The 23,445-nt window shown below is 36.0% G+C and overlaps 1 pseudogene; it reads left to right on the top strand.

The window, feature by feature from the left end:
* Nucleotides 1-19,465: 19,465 nt before the first annotated feature.
* On the top strand, nucleotides 19,466-20,347 carry LOC101445002 (mitogen-activated protein kinase 9 pseudogene; annotated as a pseudogene).
* The last annotated feature ends 3,098 nt before the right edge of the window (nucleotides 20,348-23,445 follow it).

Below are 23,445 nucleotides of genomic sequence, written 5' to 3'. Positions count from 1 at the left end.
CTTCAACTTCAACTCTTAAACTTCCATTTCATCTTTTTAAAATTTTTTCTTCCTTCACAGCTACTTCAGATTCTACTACAATACCTGTATAATAATTACTAAACTCTCTCAACTTTATTCATTGATTTTTCAGTATTTGCAAAATTGTAAGACAAGCCCATTAAAAAGACAGAGTAGTGCCACCCAACCAAGTAAAATACAATAGAATTGGACATATTAAAGGACCTAAATCCTCATCAAGATCTGAACACTTAACCATAATGAATGCTATTATGTGTGAATATGTGTCCATGCCTGTGTACAACACAAATACTGGTTGTTTCTTCCCCTTACAAATAAACTCTGGAATCACTTACCAATAGAAGAATTAATGGTTTCTATGATTTTTTCCCAGGTGTGGCTGTAGTCCTAGGTAGTTTTCACTATACAACTCAATAAACAAAAGTTTATTTTGAGACTTAGCATGGCAATAAAAACTATGGATATCTCCCTCTTTGTCTCTCAGTTAATTAAGTTCTAAATGTAGCTTACTAGCAACAAGATTTTCTCAGTTTTATTGTCCATGGCAACTAAGTCTGATTTCCTCTCCATTCTGACTTCAACCATTTCCAATGTACTTTCTTATTTTACTTCATTATGAATGAATCCAGAGAGCTCCATCACTCCTATCCTATGTGCTTTCTATGCATAGTATGCTCATTTCACCTTCTCTACTTTGCTCATAATGTTGTTGTCAAGCTGGATTATTTCCTTAATATTGGAAGATATTATGGGACACTAAAATTCTTTCAACTTCCATTAAAAAAGCCATTTCCATAGTAAAACCTTCTCTAATGATTCCGAAGTTAATAACCATCTGTAAGTCCTTATATAATTTCAAATAATAACTTAGAGATACTTATTAATAATTTCTGCACACAAATTCAATTCATCCATGAGGCAGAATTCCTGTCAACAAGAAAAGGCAAAACTGAAATTTTGGAGAAGAGTTTTGATAATTAAAATATTGTGAGAATAAATTTAATATGAAAATTAATTTCAATTATATAAAACATGTCATTATGTGATGTCTGTCCTCAGTGGGTTGGCTGAAGCATACTATGGGACAATTTTGGTTCTTTATTAACTGGAAGATTTTAGCTGCAATACAGAAGGGAGTTTTTCTCTGGTAATGCCAGTGCTGTGGATTGCATCATGTACCCCACACAAGACATACTTAGAATCTTATTCACATTTGGGTTGAAGTGAGCCTAATTGTAAAAAGGGCCACGCGAGGATATTATTAAGTGACACTTGACTTTGGGCAAACCTTACTGATGGGAGAGCTAAAGCTCCAGAAAAATCTGATTTATCACTAGTTGGCTACAAAATCAAGAAATGAGGAACTTCCCAAATATAGCAAAAGACATGAATATGCCCATCCAGGAAGACCAGAGAACACCAAACAGGGTAAAAATGTAGAAAAATACACATCATGTGTTGATCACACTATCAAATTCAAAGGACAGAGAGAAAACATTGAAAGCTCCAAGAGCAAAGCAAAACATTCTGTTATGTACAAAGGAACCCAATTAGATTGAGCACCAATTTCTCATAAAAAAACGTAAAAGCAAAAAAGCAGTGGGTTGAAATACTTAAAGGGTTGAAAGAAAAAAAAACTGCCATAAAGGATTATATATCTGGCAACATGTTCTTCAAAAATGAGGAAAAGATTAAGACATTCACAGAAAAGCAAGAGCTGAATGATTTCATCACCAATAGAGTTGCCCTGCAAGCTCTGCTAAAGGGAACTAGTAGCACGTTGATATTGTTTATGAATCCAAAAATAGATATTGGATTAGGTTTGTGAACTGGTCTGTTCCTCTGAGCTTATTAGATTGTACTGGATTCAGAGATTTCATGTTTACTTGATTAAATTATGATAAGGCTTTGATTAGGCCACATCAGTAGGACATTGAGTCCCCACCCCATTGGTGGGTGGAAACTCACAGAGAAAACTACACTATACAGTGAGGATAGAGTTGGAGTTTTTGATGCTGGAGTCCTGGGAAGTAAAAACACAGGAGAAGATCACAGAGGAATAGTGATCATTCCATAGACATGGCAGAGGCCCTGGGAAGAGAGAAAGCCTCATAGTCTACAGCTGACCTTGTGGAGAGGTCAGAGCAGCTGATCCCTGAGAGAAATGACCCCCAGGAGAGAAATGAGAATTATCTCAGCATACAGCTGATGTTGGAAGAACCTGGGACCATGGAGCCTTAAGAGGAAAAGGAAGACTGACCCCTTGCTGGCATGGGCAGCCATCTTTCTCCAATGCATGACAACAGACTTTGGTAAGGGAAGTAACTTATGCTTTATGGCCTGGTAACTGTAAGCTTTTATCACAAATAAATGCCCTTTATAAAAGCCAACAGATTTCTGAAATTTTGCATCAGGACCCCTTTGGCTGTCTTATACAGTTATCTAGCCTGAAAGGGAAAAACACTAGGCAGTGGTTCAAAGTAGCATAGAGAAATAAAGTCCTGTAGTAAATGAAACCATTTGGGTAATAATACTGGCCAGTGTTATTGTATTGTAATGTATGGCATGTAACCACACTTTTTACTTCCTACAGATGCTAATGTAAATGCATAAAAGCAACAACTAAATCTGTGGTTTTAGACATACAATAAATAAAGTGATGGGGGTAGCATGTACAAAAAAGGTGGGGGGATGTAGGAATACAGGAAAAGCATATGTGCACACTATTTAATTTAAGTTAGTATCGTACCAAATACAATCATTACATATTTAGGTTGTTATATTTTAACACCAGGATTACCACAAGTTAAATAGATGTAAGTTATGACCAGATAGAAATGAGAAGGAATTTCATATGGTACAGCTTAAAAACTCAATAAAGCATGAAAGCAAATATTAATCACAGAATTGAGGAACAAAAGTTATAAAACATATAAAGTAGTAAAATATGAGAAAAAAAAGTCCTGGATAATCAGCTGTGATGTGAATGTAAATAGATTAATCTCTCCAGTCAAAAGGCAGACATTGGCAGAATGTGTAAAAAAGTATGACCCAAATATATGCTGTCCATAAAACACTCATATTAAATATAAAAATACACATATATTGAAAGTGAAAAGATATAGCATGAAAATAGCAACCAAAAGAAAGCTGAGTTAGCATACTAATATCTAATACCACGCAAATAGAATTAAAGTCAAAAACAGTCATGAGAAAAAAAGCTGGTGATTATATACTGATAAAGAGGATAATTCAACAAGAAGATTTAAAAATTATAAATATCTATGGATCTAACAGCAGTGACTCAAACTATATGAGGTATATATAGTGATTTATATATATACTTTTTATTAGAGAATTTGTGAACTTACAAAGTGATTGTACAAATGTGCAGAATTCACATAAAACATCCATCTACAAACACCTTACATAGAGGTGGAACAGTTGTTACAGATTATGAGAGAACAGATTTGAAGGGAGTATTTAACATATTTACATTAGTAGTTAAAGAATTTGATACATCACTTTTGATAATGGATAGGTCATCTAGTTAGAAGATCAATAAGGAAGTAAGAGACTTGAATGATACACGAAACCAGCTGGACCTTAGATATTTATGTAGAACATATCACTCAACAAAAATCAGAATACACATTCTTCTTGTTTGCACATGGAACTTCAAGATAGACTATATAGTAGGTCTCAAAACAAGTCTTAATAATTTCAAAAATATTGAAATCATACAGAGTATATTCTCTGACCACAATAGAATGACGCTAGAGATGAATAACAGAAACAGAAATGGAACATGCACGAATGTGTGGAAATTAACACACTCTTAGAAAACCAATGGATTAATGATGAAATCACTGGCTAAATTAGGAAATATATTGAGATGAATGAAAGTGAAAGTACAACATACTGAAACTTATGACATGCGGCAAAGGCAGTGCAGAGAGGAAAATATATAGCTCAAAAATTGCTTACATTAAAAAAGAAAAAAGACTTACAATCAGACCTAACCTTAAAAACAGAATAACTAGAAAAAGAAGAGAAAACTAAATCCAAAGTAAGTGTAGGGAAAGAAACAACAAAGATTAGAGAGAGATAAATTAAATATAATAGAAAACACTAAACAATATTGAAAGTGCTTTGTACAGTTTTGATCTTGTTGTATTTATTGAGATCTGCTTTGTGACCCAATATTTGGTCTATCCTGGAGAAAGGTATGAGTAATTGAGAGATGCATATACTGCTGTTTTGGGGTGCAATGTTCTGTATATGTCTATTAGGTTTAATCCATTTATCATATAATTCAAGCTCTCTGTTCTTTACTGGTCCACTGCACAGATGTTCTATCTAATTCTGAGAGTGGTGCACTGAAGTCTCTAAATATTATTGTACAGATATCTATTTCTTCCTTCAGTTTTGCCAGTGTTTGCCTCATATATGTTGGGCATCCTGGTTAGGTTCATAAACATTTATGATTGCTATTTCCTCATGGTGAATTGTCTTTTTCATTAATATATAATGGCCTTCCTTGTCTCTAATAACAGTTTTGCTTTTAAAGCCTATTTCATCTGATATAAGTATACCTACGCTAGCATTTTTTTTTGTTACTGAATGCATGGATTATCTTTTTCCAATGTTCCACTTTCAATCTACTGGTATCCCTGGATCTAAGGTGAGCCTCTTGTAGAACATATATAAATGGCTCATATTTTCTTATCCATTCTGCCAGTCTGTGTTTCTGGACAGGGGAGTTTAATCCATTAACATTCAATGTTATTATTGTGTAGGCAGTTCTTATTTCATCCATTTTGACCTTTGGGTTTTATCAGTCATATTTTACTTTCATCATTCTTTTGACACTTTTCAGTAAATTTACTGATATAATCTTCATTTCTAGACTCTCTTCCAAGCCTCTCTCCCTGTCTTTTCTTTACAGGCTGTAATACTCCCATTAATATTTCTCTTTGTTATAAACTCTCTCAATTTCTGTTTATCTGTGAATATTCTAAACTCACCCTCATTTTTGAAAGACAGTCTTGCTGGATATAAGATTCTTGGCTGCAAGTTTTTCTCTTGCAGTATCTTAAATATGTCATACCACTACCTTCTTGTCTCCATGGTTTCTTATGAGAAATTGGCACTTAATCTTATTGGGTATCACTTATATTTATGCATCACTTCTTTCTTACTCTTCTAAGAATTCTTTTTTTGTCTTGGCATATGACAGTCTGATTAGTGTGTGTTTCAGAGTAGGTCTATTTGGATTTATTCAGTACATTGTGCTTCTTAGACATGGATATCTATGTCTTTCAATAGTGTTGGCAATTTTTCTACAACTATTTCTTCTAATATTCTTTCTGCCCCCTTTCTCCTTCACTTCTCCTTCTCGGACTACCTTGACATGTATGTTTCCATGTCTCTCTCATCATTTATTTGCCTAAGGCCTTGTTCAATTTTTTCTGTACTTTTCTTTATCTGTTCTTTTGTATGTACACTTTCAGAGATCTTATCTTCAAACTCATCGATCCTTTCTTCTGCCTCCTCAAATATACTGTTATATGCCTCCCATGTATTTTTTTTAAATTTCATTCATTGTGCCTCTCATTCCCATAAGGTCTGCAGTTTTAGAGGTGGAGTGGACATCACCATCCCAGGGTCCACAGGATGGAGGAATAAAATATGGATTACAGCGGACTTACTGTGTTCTACTATGGAACTATCATGACTCTAGCTGTTAAGGAAATTGTATCACTAATGTGGAGATAGTGGCCATGGTGGTTGCTAAGGGCAAGGAGAGGGAAGAAGAGAATTGATGTAGGGGCATTTATGGGACTTGGAGTTGCCCTAAATGTTATTGCAGGGACAGATGCAGGACATTGTATATCCTGCCATAACCCACTGAGTGTACTGGGGGAGAGTGGAATACAATCTAAAGTATAATTCATGTGGTGCAGCAGTGCTCCAAAATGTGTTCACCAAATACAGTGAATGTGCCACAATGATGAAGGAGGTTGTTGTTGTGGGAGGAGTGGAGGGGGTGGGGGTGGGGTATGTGGGAACCACTTATGTTTTTTACTGTGACATTTTTTGTTATCCATGTATCTTTAAAAAAAGGGAATTAAATTTAAATAAACTTAAAAATAAATAAATATATGCAATTAATACAACATTTGTTTATACGAATGCATACATCCATGCTAATCACAATACAAGGGAGAGATATCCATTACAATTAGAGTCCTCATTTCTGCAACTGGTCACATGGTCATAGTTCATATTTGTAACTACCATCTTCTAATACTCATTTAATATTCTTTTTACCTTCAGCAAGCAATCTGGCCATGCTTCTTTCCCAGGTGGGGTGATGGAATCCTATATTCTTGTAGTTTCTTGGCCATTAGTAGCCCTATCTGGATTGGTTGTTGCAGTTTCCTATGGGCTTTAATAAAAGAGCATTGCAGTACTAAACAATGACCTAGGGGAATCTCCTCTTTTCCAGGAAATCTCTTCTTAATCTCCACTGTGGAATAGGAGCCTTATTTACTCTAATAGTCAGGTTTAATTACCACAGCTAGTAGAGTAAACCCTACCATGTATGTTGATTCAGTAAAGAGGAGCCCAAAGTGGCCAGGTGGCTTTCTGAACTTTTACTTCCAAAGAATCTTTGTGTCTCCTGGTGGACACAATTCTTCTCTTGAAACTAAAATGCATAGTTCTATGTGTGTTGACTAGAACAACAATCAACAACAATCACAGAATACTAGCATTCATGGAGATTACACAGGGGGAGAAACATGAAAATATCACTTAGGACAAGAGTAGCTACTATACACAATACAGGAAACTATGAATTGATGTAAGAAAGATTTCAAAGCATGAACCATTTTACTAATGAAGAAAGAGAAGACAGTAAAGGCCTCTGACTTTTGAGCTAAAACCTGAATGGGATAGACAAATCCATAATCTATTATCCTTTCTAGAGCTAATCAAACAATGAGAAATATTGGACACCATGTAGGTGCCCAATAACCTAACCTACTAGAAAAAGATTGAGAAGGCCATTTTGATTAATGTTTAATAAGCAAGAAAGCAATCCAGATGTGGTTGGATGAATAGGGAGATCCATGTTAGGTAAGCATCAAAAGGCCGTGGTAAGAGGAATTAATTTCATTATAAATAATGTTGCAAGATTTCATGTTGTCGCTCTTAAAGTAGAGGGTAAAATTTAATTTCATTTGCATTTATAATAAAATTCCTGATGACTGTGGGACTCAATGACTGCTTTGTGGATGTGAGCCTATCAATTAAAGTGTTACTGCAAAATTCTGGGTGGGTGATGATAGTGGACCTAATTGACATTGGTAGAGGTCCTGAGAAGTGAACAGATTTGTAGTAGATATTGAAGGTAAACAAATTAATTTTCTCATGATTGCATGTTAGAATGAAATGACAGAGAGCCAGGGCTGAACTCAGATTTATTAGCTTGAGCAAGAGAGTGGATGATATTGCATTTATATGAGAAAGAAAGGACCTGGGAAAAGCAGATTAATCAGCAATGAGAATGGGGATTAGTTCGTTTTTCACATTGCTAGTTTGTACATGCATGTATTTACAGGGGTATAATTTACATATTTGTATAAATTACATGTATGTCTATTATATAAGTGTAAATGTATAAATATCAAATAGATGATGTAGAAATCAACAGATAACACCAGAGCTCAAGAGAAAGATCAGCCTTGAAAATATGAGTTTGAAATTCCTAAGCAGAATAGACAATACCACATAAAGTGAGTGTGAAGTAAATAGAAATGAAGATATCCTTTGGACATCTTGGAAATTCTAGTATCAGGAGTCAAGAAGTGAAAGACTATCCAGCAAAGGATCAAGAAAAAGCCATGGTAAGGTACAAGGAAAGCAGTTTACTTTTGAGATGCTTGAGTTTCAGGATGTGGATTGTTTAAAATTCTTCTTAGAACTTGAGTAATGTAATTTAGACAGGACTCTATTGTGCTAGAATGATAGAAATGAAAACAATATCAAGGTTTTGAGCCAATACTGGCAGTGAAAAAAATAGAACGAAAAGTTACTTTACTCTGGATATCAGATTGTTTTTAAATTTCTATTTGCTCCCTCTCAGAATTCATATTTTTTAAAAAAGCAGAAAACAATAAATCTTACTTTGATCAATTTCAAACTAAAAATCTCCACAGGTCCTTACCTCTTGATTTTTTTTCTGTCAGTGTCATTATAAGAGTTTATTTTTTATAAAAGTTATTTATAATGGAAGTCCTGACAGAAAAAAAATTATATTTATGATTCCTGTTACTGAAATCTTAGTATTTACTTAGATAGTTTTACTTTTTCTTTTCTAATCCACAATTATTTTATTTGTTATTCTTGCCTTTTTATAATTTTTAATACAAGTGATCAGAGTGCACATCCTTGATTTATAACTGATCATAGGGAGAAATCATTCACTCTTTAACTGCTAAACATGATGTTACCTGCAGGCATTTTTTTTGTAGATAACTTTTCCCTCTATTCCTAGTTTGTTAACAGTTTCTATAATGAACGATTGTTAGCTTTTTCAAAAACTTTTCTTTTTTTATGGATATGAATATAGGGTTTATATTCTTAGTCTGTCTTTATAGTGAATTGCAATGACCAACTTTAAAGTGTACACATATTCTGCATTCCTGGGATAAATCCCACTTGCTAATGAAGTATTTTTCATTTAAATAATGCTGCATTACATTTGCCATTATTTTGTTAAAGAATTTTGGGTTGTGTATGTCTTAGCAAATGTTCCAATTGACAACAATATATATTTTGATATTTGTTTAGTGGGTTGTCCTATAAATGAAAATAACATCAACTTCTTACATAGCTTTAAATAGTTTACTATATTCTTGCTGATTTTCTGACTACTTTTTTTTTTTTAAGCAATTATGAGACTGGATTACCTTTCATTGGGATTTATCTATTATACCAGAGTTCCTTTGTTTTTGCTTTGTGAATGCTGAAATTCTTCCTCTATACAGGAGTGCCTTATTTTGTTGAGATTTATTGCACATAGCAGATATAGTGTTTTTTTTTAAACAAATTGAAGGTTTGTGGCTATGCGATGTTAAGCAAGACCATCAGTGCATATTTATCCATAGTGTGTATTTATTTGTGTTTCTGTTCCATATTTTGATAATTCTCTCAATATTTCATTTTTCCATTGTTATTTTATCTGTGATCTATGATCAGTGACCTTGTAATTGTTTTAGACACCATGAACCACACCCACAAAAGAAGGCGAACTTAATTGATAAACGCTGTGGGTTTTCTGACTGCTCTACTGACTGTTCACTTCCTTGTCTCTCTCTCCTTAGTCTTCCCTATACCTTGAAATAAAACAATATTGTAATTAAGTTAATGAATAGAATAACCTTACAATAGTCTCTAAGTGTTCAAGTGAAAGGAAAAATTATATGTCTCTCAGTTTAAAGGAAAAGGTAGAAATTATCATGCTTGGTGAGGAAGGCACATAGATTTCCATCTATGCTAAAAGCTATGAATCTTGCTGCAAACTATTGACCACTTAGTGAACACAAAGGAAAAGTTCTTGAAGGGATTTAAAATCTTTTGTGAATTCATGGATGATAAAGCAAAACACCCTTACTGAAGTGGGCTAGTAAGATATGGAATTAATAGTTGGATCTGGAACCCGGCAAGAAGTCTACATGGATATCAACAGCCCCAAGATAGCTGCTGGAAGACCCTCCCCAAGATTCTACCACTCAGAAGAAGACTTCTTCCAGAAGCCAGGAGAAGCCCAGATATCCCCTAACGACTTTATCATTGGGCCCTCCTGGGAGAATGATGGGGGAAATAAGCAATCACAACAGTAAACAGCTGAAACTCCTCCCCTGCCATTAGCAAAGGGGTGGGAGCAAGGCCTGAATGAGCTCTCTTGCTCCTTCATGCTCTCTGGCCTCTGGACCGGGACTCCAATTGCCTTCTCCCCCATTAAAATCACCATGCAAGTAAAGCCTGGGCATTTATAACCTATAATGGGAAATTGTACCCTGTAAATCAGCCCTCTTTATCACTTTTCAGCTCCTTCCTCTCTACCTAAGACCCTGACTATGTTATTTTCTCTCATTTCTCTTCCTTCCGTGCCTAAATTACTGTCCTAAGTCACCTGGTGTGCTCTTGAAATTCATTTCTGCAGCATAGCCAAGAACCTAAATGAATGCCAGTAACATATTTGGCGAGCCAGTCCAGGAGTTTATTAGTGAGTGAAGCTATGGCCTACAGCCTGCTTAATGCTTTCTCTTTGTACTCTATTTTAAATGGGTTCTCCAGTGAGCCCCCAAAGGTTGTAATCCTGAGAGAGAAGGGTCCAGAGCTTGGGAATTCTCCGCGTCCATGCCACGTGGCCAGGTTTATGAAATCTGACCCCAGCCAGGATGTCTGGGTCATAGGGAAATGGCATAAATCAAGGCCCTGCCAAGACAGAGGTTCCCTGGGAGAACACCAGGCCCTGTGAAGCTTTTTCAAGCTACTTTAGCAGCCAGAATCTTTGTCTTCAGTCTTGGGCCTTCCTGCCATTGCCTTCTCCAGCCCTCTCCCTTCAGAGGCAGCATGGCAGTGGGAGAAAGCCCCAGGGGCTTACCCCTTCCAGCAGGTCCACACCTTTGCAAGCAGCTTTCCTATCTAATCACACCCAGCTACCTGGAGGAATGAAGTAGGAAGGCACTGGGCAGAGCCAAGATGGATGCCATGGGAGTTCCTTTCCCCAGGGTGGTCACAGACCAGGATACCCTTGCAATTCTAACCTTCACCCATGTTTTACCTTCCCTACCTCTTGCTACTGAATTTCTCTTTACAAGTATGTTTTAATAACTGTAAAACTGGGAAAGTGCCTTTGTCTAGCAAGGAATCTATTTCCTCAGAACCCTAAAGCCTATTAGCTAGAACAATTAACCTCTAATCACTTAAAGGCCTTTTGAAAGCTGGCTTAACTGGGAAACTATCAGACAGTAAAGTCTTGAAACTAGGATGGCTTTATTTTTGCCCCTGCTCAGAAGAAGGAGCAATATTCAAGGAAGAAGCACTATTTGGATTGGCAGCTTCAGGTTGAAATCTAGGCAGCCTGTCTTCCAAGTCCAGGCAACCCTGGGAATGCCCAGTGGCAAGGGCTCTTTGATTCCCTGGGTTGGTGGGAATCAGAGAGCAGCCAAACGTATCCTGAGGTTTAACTCAGGAACTTCTGTTTGGGTCAGACAGTCTTGGACCCTGTAATGGTCAGGGGTGCTGAGAACCAGAGCAGTAAACTGAATGCCCCCATTCATTGGACCCGTCCATTCAGAGGGCAGCAAATATCCCCTGAGAAATAGACATCTCAGATGCTTTGAGTTGGGGCTGCTGTTCAGTTTCCCACCAATTTGGCTTGGGCACATTTATCTGGTCACCAGAGGAAGCATCAGACATCCCCTGGGACCTAGGCCACCCACTTAGGGATGCCTGTGGGCCAGGTCAGCTCTGAATAAAAAATTCTCAGAATGCTGGGACAGAGCATCAGCTCCAAATTATAGGGAGTGGTGAAGTTTAGTCAAACTAGGACTCTGGGATGCCAGATCAGTCGACTAAAAAAGTGCTTCTTCATTCTTCCTAGAATAATGGTCTCTAGCCCACCAGTAAACTCCCCATGGCAGTTATCTTCTCAGGAATAAGGAAATTCTGCCTACTGCTGGTCTATATGGCCACAGTAAAGCTGAGAGCAGCCACTGTATAGGACCCTGAATTCCAGTCAAACCAGTGTAAAAAAAGAAAACAAACATATTTGAGGCCCCAGAAACTCATGTTGCGTCTCCTTAAAGAAATGAGTAAATAAACTCAAACTTCTCAGTTTAAATTAGGTTGTGCCTATAAAAGGTGTAAATAGTATCAAGATAAAGAAACCTCATGTGTCATCAATTAAGATGAAAGAGTTCCTAGAAATGCTAAGGTGTAAAATTCTTGTTTTACTCTATACCTAACTTTGTGTTCAACTTTGTCAGTTTGCTTGTGCCTAGGAAATCAGACTTGGGGTTCACCTGTTACAAATTGGATAATGGTGAAAGGTAACCTAAAAATGAGTCTTTGAATGTCAATACTGTCTTGCTTGTGAAGTTAATGTATAAATCACAAGTGAAATTAATTCAACTGCTAGAAAAACAGAGAAACTTCACAAAGTTGTTACTAATAAAACTCTTGTGGCTTACTTAATAAAGGTACCCAATTCACCTTAAGGTAAAAACTTATTAAAAATTATAACTCAGAGTTAAGATTATTTATAGGTGCCTTTATATTATAAAACAGTAAAAAGATAATAACTAGAATTATATTTGGGTGGATTTAGCCTAAACATACCATTGTAAATGTAAATTCTAAGCTAACCTTACCTATGTTTATGGGCCCTTCAAGCCTAGCCTCACCCCTTACCTTTGCTTATGGTTATTTCATAACAGCTTCTTCCCCTATGGCTCAGGGAAAAGCAAATTTGAGACATTCCTATATCCTGTCCTACTGGTATTAGTAACCCTGCTTTCTCTCATGGCTTCAAGTGTGGACTAAATTTCTGCCAGGTAAAATTCTTGACTCTCAGGGTTGAATGTCCACTCTTTCAGTCCAGCAGCCACCAGAGTCCTGTTATCTCCGAGGACTGAGAAGTGAAGAAGGCCTCCTGCCCTGACTGCCGGGGTTCCTAAAAGTGTCAATTCATGAGAGAAAACAGTTTCCCTAAGGCTTCAATTGCCTCATTGAATATACATAGAATTAGTCTTGTTCATCCAAAGTCTGCTAAAGTCCAAGTAAAATATAAAGTTCTGAAGCAAAGGAAAATTATATTAAAGCCTTGGGGACATTTTGGTTATAAGCCATTAGTTAAGAAACAAAGTTCTTGTGTAAAACTGCATGGTCACAGTGCAAATTAGAGAAAAAAGCCTTCAAGGATATCTTTCAAATGTTGTTTTACAGTTAAACTTGTTTGGCAAAAAATGAAAATTTGAGGTGACTAAGTTGTGTTTCTGTGTCAAACTATTCACGTCTGTCTATTTGCCCAGGGTATATCTTCATACATCAGGATGATAATATCGAATTAACAAATATTCTTAAAAGAGCTCTATTCAAATTGTTAAAAATTAAATATGCAGTTATATGTGTGGTGAATATTCCTAGAGCTCAAATTGGGCTAAAACAATTTATTTAGCTTGGGTGTTATCTTTTTGGTTTATAAAATACCAAGTTAATAAATTAGCATTATATGTATTAAATCTTTAAAATGATGAAAATTCTGTTTATATCTAATGAAATTAAGTTAAATAAATGTAGGGCTGCCCTCTCTTAAATGCATAAAGTAAATTCCAGCAGTTGCTAATTGTAATCTAAGGTAAATTGGCCAGTCTATGTGATTGTGGTCAGTCATAAAGAGTTTGTAAAAGTGTGTTCTAAACTGAAGCATTTAAGTGGCTAGTTCTAAGAAGCCAGTATTAACTAAAAATCTAAATTGATGTTAATGGCAAAAAGTAACTTCATAGCAATGAAACCTGTCTGAAAGTCATCTCAATGTACATATTCAAGTGGTGGTAATGTAAAGTTACCTTGATTCCATTGGAAATCTTCAGTTTTCATTTTCAAAAAGGAAAAAGATAGTTTATCCTCTACTGCTAAAGTAAAATACCTGGTAATTAATGTCTTCATGGTAAAAATACAAAAGTAAAAAGTACTAAAAATTTTGTTTGATATGTAACACATTGCATTGGAAATGTTTAAAAGGTATACAAAAAACAAAAATAGACTTCAGCATTGTCAAATTCTCTTGTACATTCAAACCAGGCCTTCAATACACTGCAGGTTGCCTCTCCATATAAGTTATCAGCTAGGCTGGTCACTGACCCCTAAAACAATAAAAGTATCTACTATGTCTACCGGTTGTGCTTCTGAAGTCAATGGAAACTATGTTGCAGTTTCAAACTCCTGCAGCAGTCAATGATGGCTCAATACAGCCAAATGTACAATGGATACTGCCTTCAAACTGGCACTGTTTAATAGTGCCAAAGAGTGCTATGTACCAGGCCAGTGGAATACTGGAAACTGCTTTCCTAGCCTCTCTCTAGAGTCAACAGTGCTGCAGCTTGCTCACTATGTGAAGGACATGCCAAGTGAAACAATGATCACCAGAGTACAATTAGACACAATTGGCATTATGGCCTGCTCCCATGAAGAGATAACATGTAAGGTATTGCAAACCTGAAACTTAAATCTATTAATTACAGCTCAAAGAGAAAATTATGCATTGAGTAATACATTAATTAGTTTTAAGTCTGTGCTTAGATCCTATTCTAGCTTTATGTCTGATGATTATGGTGATATTTCTATTGAATCATATGCAGAAGGACATTGAACATGTTAAAAGTTCTGGTAAACTTCATTTTCTAAGTAGTTAATGACTGTGCTTAACCCAGGTTTCTCTCCTACCCCTTATTCTAGTACCTATACCAGTACTTGAAGTTCCACAGTATACCCAGGATGAACCAACCAGGGAAGCTAGCCTGGGATTCACTCTGGAAGCTGATGAGTGGCTTGTTAAGGATACTCAAGTCTACCTGCCAGGAGCAGAGCAGTGGAAAATCCTTTATGGACTTCACCAAGCCACTCATCTGGGTAGGGATGCCCTAACAAGCTTAGCCAAATTGGTTTTTGAAGACAAAGGCTGGTGAAAACAGTGGAAGAAATTACCAGGAGTTGCTCAGTTAGAACCAAAATGTAAGGAACTTTACTCTGTAGTTCTGATCACTCCCACAGCTATTAAAGTTAAAGGAATGTCTAGCTTGGCGCACTAATCCTCAGTGAGTATTACATGTCTTAAAGGGGTGCTGAAGAAAGATGATCCTTCTGTAGCTATTTCCTGATGTTTAGGGGTTGTAGGCCCTACCTGACAAGGTGTAAAACCTTCTTGCTATTTTAACTTGATTGGAGGAAGACAGGTCTGGCATCCTGTATGAAGCTGGATGAAGTCCCTATATGGCTACCAAGATGTTGATTCTGGAAGAAATAAATGTAATTAGAATTTTGAGAATATATAGTCCCACTAAGAGGACACTGGACCATAGGAATAGAAAAGGCCAGGTGTCTATAAAGGCTGCATTTTCCCAAAGTTGATGGGAAAATTTTATTACTACCCTCATGGATGACTTCAAGGGGTTCAAAAATTAAGTGAAGAAAGACTCTGCACATATGGTTGAAATAGAAAGAGAATTAGAATAGGAATTAGTTTTAGGGGTGAACTGGAAGGTGGGACTGAAATGCCACAATCTCATGAAAAACTTTGATCAGATTAACAGTTGTTTCTTATGGATGAGTAAAGAAAGTCTTTTCTTGAAATAGAATCTTCTCCTTGAGAGGATGCTGTGAACACTGTTGAAAAAACTACAAAGCATTTAGAATATTATATCAACTTCATTGATAAAACAGTGGCAGGAATTGATGCCAATTTTGAAAGAAGTTCTACTGTGGCTATCAAACAACTTTGCATGCTATGGAGAAATCTTTTATGAAGGAAGAATCAATAGATGTGGCAATTTCATTGTTGTCTTATGTGAAAAAATTGTTACCATGATCCCAAATTTCAACAACCACCACCCTTGTCAGTCAGCAGCCATCACCACCCATGTAAGACCCTCCAACAGCTGAAAGATTATGCCTCATTGAAAGTCCAGGTGATGGTTAGCATTTTTTAGCAATAAAGTATTTTGCAATTAAAGTATCTACATTGTTTTATTAGATGTTATGCTGTTATACACTTAATAGAGGACAGTATCATGCAAACATAAATTTTATAAGCACTGAAAAGTCAAATAAATTCATATGACTCACTATATTGTGATATTTCTTTATTGTAGTTGCCTGGAATCAAATGAGCAATATCACTAAATGTGGTAATTCAAGGCTGTCATGGGCCTCCAAAATCTTATCATTAGATCTAACCCATTCCTGTGGGGATAAACTTATTTTTTGAATATTAATGGAGCCAATCAAGATTTCTTGTCATTATTTACAAGGAGTATAATTACTCTTCCTCTTCTTTTGACCTATCTGGATTTTAAGATTTAAAGCTAGTTTGATACAGAAACAATAAGTTTGGATATCACTTTCTCATCCAATTTGATAATCTCTTTAACTTGGATCACTTTAATCACTTGATAACTTACTTATTGATTTCTATTTTCCAATCCATAGTTTGTTCAATTTTCCTGATTTTCTGACTTCCTTTAGAATAATTGTATATCATTATCATCGAGAAATTTTATTGGAAAAAAAATGGAAGCAAAGCAGAATATGTTATTGAGTTGGAAGAAAAATCATGATACTCTTGATTTATTAAAATATGTATCAATTCAATTTGATACATTGTATTTAATTTCTTCTTTAAAAGGCTTGCCTTTATATATATCTGATGAATACAAAATTTAAAAAGTGAACTAAGACTTTCTAAAAATGATTCAAATAAATTGCTGAGTCACAGAACAGAAAGAAGCATCATGAAACATTGTTTACCACCTTATATTATTTGTTTAACTCAGCCACCTGTTAATTATTGCTATTTGCTACTTTCAGTTAGTCCTTCTATTGTTTTGTATAAATAATAACACTTATATAAGAGGCAAACATTTAGAACAATATATAATTCCAAATAAACACATATTTTAATATTTTATATTAAAAATATAAAGACATGGGTATAATTATGTATTATAATATAATGGACTTTACTTTTCTGGTATGGCTGCACTCCTACAGGCTCTCAAGAAAGTTCTTCACCATAGATAAATTTTTGGACCTGTGTGTGGAGTGAAGTAACTGTGCCCAAGAGGGCTGTCATTACTCCTTCTTTTCCTATAAACAGAAGTGCTTCCCTCATTGTGAATGCAGTCTCTTACCCTGCCTTCTCACTACCCATTTCATAACCTTGCTTTGATCTGGCCTAGAGTTATCCTGAACTTGAACAACAGAAGTTGGCAAAAGTGACATACTGTCATTACTAACTCTGGGTCAGAAAAAGACTCACATTCTCTGATTTAGCTTCCTGTCGTTTCTGGCACATTCAACACTCTAGAATAAGGAGACTGCCATACTGCCGAGGCCATATCTTGGCTTGTTAGTAAATATCCTGCTAAAGTCTAAAAGGCTGGTCATCTCTTTTAGTCAATAGACATTGATTGAAAGTATCTAGTATTCTCCATGAAGACAAAGCAGCTGTTGAATGCCATCAAGAGAGTTTAGGTCAACATTATAAGGAGAAAAAATGATGGCTATCCAAGTCTTACCAGAATTCCTGGCCTGCACAATTGTAATAATAATTTAAAAGTTTTGTTTCAGATCAATAATTGCATAATGTACCACATAACAATAAATAATCTGAATAGAGTATGCCCTGCAAAATTTTCTGTGGACCAACATTTGTTTACTCCTCCTGAGACAAAGTCCCCACAGCTCTCACATCAATAAAACTTCAGCTTAGAATATACAACTGCATCATCTCTTTGATATAATCCACCCAGTAAAGCTCCTGGATAAACATCTTCTCTTCCGTGGATCTGTGAAACAAATAGGGCATGATTTCTGTGTCCGGCTCAGTCAATATGCAATGGTGGAGCATTTCACAGATATGAGCTAAAAACATTCCTTTGCACAAGCTGGAGAAATGGAAGATAGAACACAGAATAGGTCAATGGAAATTTTGAAATCTAGCTAACTCCATAGAACATTTGTTGAATAGGTTTTAAGGTGAGGGTGTAATCCTATATTGCTCTTGACAACATCCTGTGGTTCTGTTTCACTTTTCCAAATCATTCCTTTTACATGGAAGTTAGTGCTTGTTATCAGCTGAGTTCATTTAATACTCCCTGCCAAGCAAAATTTGGGAATTTAAAAGTTTCCTTTCATTTTGTACTCTTTGTGTTCTGTTCCCACAGTCCAAGCTGAATGTGGTTTCCTGAAATAAAATCTTAAAAACTTTGTCATACTTTTAGAGATTTAATGAGGAACCTTGAAATATTCCCTCCTTTCACTTGACCTTCCACTGAGTCAGCAGAGAACAATGACTTAAACTTTCTAGCAGTACTTTCATTTGCTTGAGAAGATGACAACACTTGGTAATAACACTCTCAAGATGCTGAAAAAAGCAGTTTTTGTGATTCAGTACTCTGTACTTTTGCCCTTTCTATGGTTTTCTCAAGAAATTATATAGCTACATTCTCAAATTGTCCTCTCTCAAAATTTTTTTTGACAAAGAATATATATATATAAGTATTTATTATTTTCAGGAGATGCTGAGTAATCTCAGAATCTGTGTCCTATTTTAAAAAACAATTTCCCTCTCAATATATTTCTCTCTCTTCTCATTTTACAATAATAAAACATGCAAGGATCTTTGCTTGAGGATCTCAGTTATTGTGAACCTTTCTGCCACTACACAATTAGTATCACCATTTACATTTTCCCATTACATGTTCTTCATTTTTTTCTGAGGCCTCATCAGCAGGGAACATCATTAAACATCACATTTCTACTAATAACCTATCCAAGCAATTTAGGATTCTCTATCACTCATCTCCAAATTCCTCCAGTCTTGATCCACTATCCATTTATGAATCCACCAGTTTTAGATATCTATTACTTCACCTCCTTCCTTGTTCCAAATAATTGTATTTATATTTATCACAGCATAACAAATTTCCAAAAATCTAGAAGATTAAAAGTGCACACACACATGATTATCTCAAAGGGGCAGTTGTTCAGGAGGGAGTTTGATCACAGCTTAGTTGGATTCTATGTTTAGGATCTCACCATGTTAAAATCAAAGTATTAACTAAGCTATATTCTCATCTTGAGTCTCACCTAGAGTAGAATCTGCTCCAATCCAATTGACTATTCATATCCAATCATCTTTGGTAATGATATTGTTTAGAATTAAGTCACAGGTCCCACCCACACTCTAGAATCTTTGAACCATTGGGAGTTCATGTTTGGCTATATCCTCCACAAGTAGTAATTCCATGAGTCAGTAAACAGGGTATCCAAAACTCAATAGCAGGATTTGATAGGACTGCAAAACTTAATAAAATATAGACAATCAAAAACGATCAGTTAAAATATTAACTGACTCTTTAAGGGTCAGTTATGGACCTGGAAAAATTATTCTTCTGCTGGATTCAGATGCTAAGTCTCATAATTTTAAGATTCTTAACAGTGATGCTCCATGGAAGGATTCAATGATGCTTAATTTTAGCATTATTCTGACTTCAATACAGTATATTCCTTTTTCAACTATTTATTTTTAAAGAAGCTTTAATTACATAAATTTTACAAAAAAAATTTAAGGGGTTCCTTAAAACTCATGGAAAGTGTTTACCATGAATGTGTTCTCTTAAAATTTGTCAATCATAAAAACAAACCTAGCAAATACATGATCTAGTCAGACTGCACCCTTAAGATACTCAACATTGGCTTGGTCTAGACAGCCTGTACCAATTTTATGATGACCCTCTATGTGTGACACGGCACCACCAACCCTTGAAAACATTCTGTGGATTGGGTGCAAAGAGAAAATTAATATTAATATTTGGATAGTGAGTTGCATCATGGGAGAACTGGTGAAAGATTGTGTGAAATTCCTAGGAACTGAATGTATTGATCAATGGAATAAACTTATCGAGCAACTGGAAACACTGCCAACAGATTTCATGAAGAAATTTTGGCTAACTGTGAGGAATTCTGTAGAAAACAGACCAAAGTATCCAGGCATCAAAATTGAAGAACTCTTTTGAGATGGGATATTTCTGTTAGAATATGAATGAGATAAAACTTAAACAAGCCAAGCCAGAGATTTGTTATTGAAAATGTTATTGATGGATCCTGACAAGTGAATCTCTCTAGATGAAGCTTTGAGCTGCCGGTATATAACTGTTTGGTAGACCCTGCTGAGTCAGAAGCACCACCACCTCAGATTTATGATGCCCAGTTGGAAGAAAGATAACATGCAAGTGAAGAATGGATAGAGCTAATTTATAAAGAGCTAATGAGTTGGGAAGAAAGAAGCAGGAAAAGCATTGTCAAAGACCAGTCTTCAGCACAAATGCAGCAGTAAGTAGCAACACCACTCCTTCTCAGGCATCATCTGTCAACGACATTACATCCATGTCCAACTGAGCAGACATTGGCTTCAGGTACAGACAGCAGTCTCGACACCTCAATGGTACCCCTCAAAGGTTGTCAGTGATAAATTAGACATAAGAAGTAATTCTCACTTCCATAGGCCTGAAATGCTGGTAAGTGGCTCATACCAAATAGACAAACTCACTGTTCTCATGTAAGAAACATGATGTCTTGCCCTTAATCAGTTTTAATAAGATGGCTTTCTTAGATTATAAAAGGAAGCTGGTTATGTCAAGAAAAAAAGGGCAAGCCACGCTTTTAGAGATTTTGTTCAAGGTCATTTCAGGTGAGCAATTAGTATAGATGAATTTTTAAGTAATTCAGTAATCGAGGCAATTTCTGTTCATTAGTAACTTCTGGGACTTTTATATACATTGCCCCAAATGCTTGCTTGGTCTGCCCATCTAGCACTTTGGAAATCAGTATTTAAAGGTCAGGCAAATTTCCAGGTACTGACTCTTCTAAAATTATCTCTTAATCCTATTAATTTGGTGTCCAGAAAAAAATAGATTTATGTGTAGTAATTTACCACTATCATATCATCCTATTTTATCATCTTTGATGGTATCATTTATTCAATCTTTTGTACAAATTTCAGAAGAAAAGGAATATAATTAATCTATTTCATAAACAAAAGGTTAACTTTCTTTTATTTGTGATTATGCATATCATCACTGCTAAACCAAGGTACATATGTCGATAGGGGACTTTTTTTTTCTCTAAATTGCCATAATCTGGGATGATTTCTCAATTCCACTTAACTGCGTGATAAAATTTTAAGTTTTATTTTGCGTTACTTAAGACATGTATAACTTTAAACTTCAGCCTACCTTATCTCTTATTTCTTGGTCTTCTAGGTTTCATATTAACTTAAAATACTACATAGAACTGAACCTTCCCAACAGGGCACATAACATTCCATCTCAATAATGAATTCTTGAATCTATTATCTACTGTTAGAATAGAATTTTGCACAGTATACATTAATAACTATCACAGCCATTTACTACATGATTGTTTTGAGGCAGAGACTAACTGGGTCCTTTACTTACCTTTGGTCATTCAAGATAAAACACATGGTGTGTCAAGGCAGCATTTCTTTTTACCAACACAACATCCTTGCTCGATTTTCTTTCTTTTCCAAAAAAAAACAGGTTAAATATACATGCCTCTTTAATCCATTTTAGGAAGCAGGGCTGATTCAGAATGCATGTTTGTTGTTTGGGGGGCATGTCCTTTTCCTAAGAAAAATTGCCAGTGTACTGGGAAAACCCATGAGGGTAATATAGAAGAAATATCATGAAGAGAAATGCTTAGGGAAACGCCCAGTGGTTAGGGCGTCCGACTACCACATGGGAGGTCCGTGGTTCAAACCCGGGGCCTCCTTGACCCGAGTGGAGCTGGCCCATGTGCAGTGCTCATGCGCGCAAAGGAGTGCCCTGCCACGCAGGAGTGCACCCTGTAAGGAGAGTCGCCCAGCGCGAAAGAAAGTGTAGCCTGCCCAGGAATGGTGCTGCCCACACTTCCCGAGCCGCTGACAACAACAGAAGTGGACAAAGAAACAAGACGCAGCAAATAGACACAGAGAACTGACAACGGGGGGGGGGGGGGGGGGGAGGGAGGAGGAGGGGGGAATTAAATAAACAAATAAATCTTTAAAAAAAAAGAGAGAAATGATTAATTATTGGATATTTTATGATTTAAATTGCTCACCAGAAATTGAGACTTTCAGACTTGTTGATATGTAAATTACTCAAAATTCTTTAAGACACTGAGTATTTCAATGTTATGGCAGAAATGGAGCTATGATGATCAGATTTTAGCTTCATATACTCATGATGTTTTTTTCCATTGACTTTAGTTTGTTACAAAGTCATATCTTGGGTTGAATTATTTTGGAAGCTGTTTGGTCAGCATTCTATAGAATTGTTCTGAAGAGGAATTTTGATAAGAAAGTTGATTTTAAATATTATCTACAATATGTGATTCTCTCTGCACCAGTTTTATCTTTGTTCAAGTTTCCTGGAAACTTGAAACCTGATAAACAAAATTAATATTGAAATAAATAATTTTATATTATTTCATTTAGACACAGCCTGTGTTTTTTTTTGTTTTTGTTTTTGTTTTTTAATGAAAATACTAACCTGGATTGAGGCAGAAAGGACTATTACATAGTTTGGGATGATTTTGGCCTTTGTGGTTGGATTGTGTAATTAAGAAACTTCTCATATCTAAACATGATAAAATGGACTTCTTCCCTAAATCTGTCCTTAAAATGGTGTACAAAGCCTATCTTTATTTTTCAGTATTTTTAAAATAAATTTTTTACTTATTTTTAAAAGTTACTTTAGATAACATAAAATGTTACATTAAAAAATATAAGGAATTCCCATATATCCCCCTCCCCACAACTCCCACCCTTTTCCACATTAAGAATTTCTTTCATAATTCTTTACCTGCTTTCCAAAATGCAGCCCCCTGGTCACAGGAGCACATCAAGGTCCCATTCATCTGAAGACCTTTATAGGTGGTGCTCAGGGCCCACAGATGGGTCTTCTGCTCATCTTTCCTTTGTGGAGTTCACTGAGCCTGCAGTCGCCCACAAGGGTCCCAGCAGGTTTTCCAGCAAAGACAGAATTCCATCAGATAGAGAGGTGGGTGCACCTAGGACAGGCCCCAGGCCTGGAGATAACATATTTTTGTAGAAATACCTCACCCTGATTTCAGAGTTCTGCCTCCTGAGTCTAGACTTTCCAAGGTCCTGGGGCAATTCAGGTGATCTCAAATTGATGTCTACGGAGAGGTGCCAGCAGTGGAGAAAGAACCAGAAAAAAAATGTGTTCAACCTTTTCATCTTTTCTATTTTATCTTTTTAATTTACAATGTACACAGTGCTGGAGGTGACTATTTTGGGCATGTATTTTTATAAACCAGGTAATTTATCATTGTCCTGGAATGTGGACTACATCTGTGTGGTTTCTCAGCTTAATTTTCAGTCCAAAAGGAAATGACTGCCTCCATTATGTCCAGTCTAGATTTCAAGTGGAAGTTCCAGAGAGCAGAGTTTTGACAGATTAAGAGTGTGGTTTAGAAACACCAGCTGCTCATAAAATGAATCAGCATTGGTCCTGGAAATGGGGCACTGGACTCAGCTCTCACCTT

Source organism: Dasypus novemcinctus, chromosome 1 (assembly GCF_030445035.2).
Source record: "Dasypus novemcinctus isolate mDasNov1 chromosome 1, mDasNov1.1.hap2, whole genome shotgun sequence".
NCBI classification, from domain to species: domain Eukaryota; kingdom Metazoa; phylum Chordata; class Mammalia; order Cingulata; family Dasypodidae; genus Dasypus; species Dasypus novemcinctus.
The sequence above is the reverse complement of the archived record's forward strand: the minus strand, read 5'-3'. Positions and strand labels throughout refer to the sequence as shown.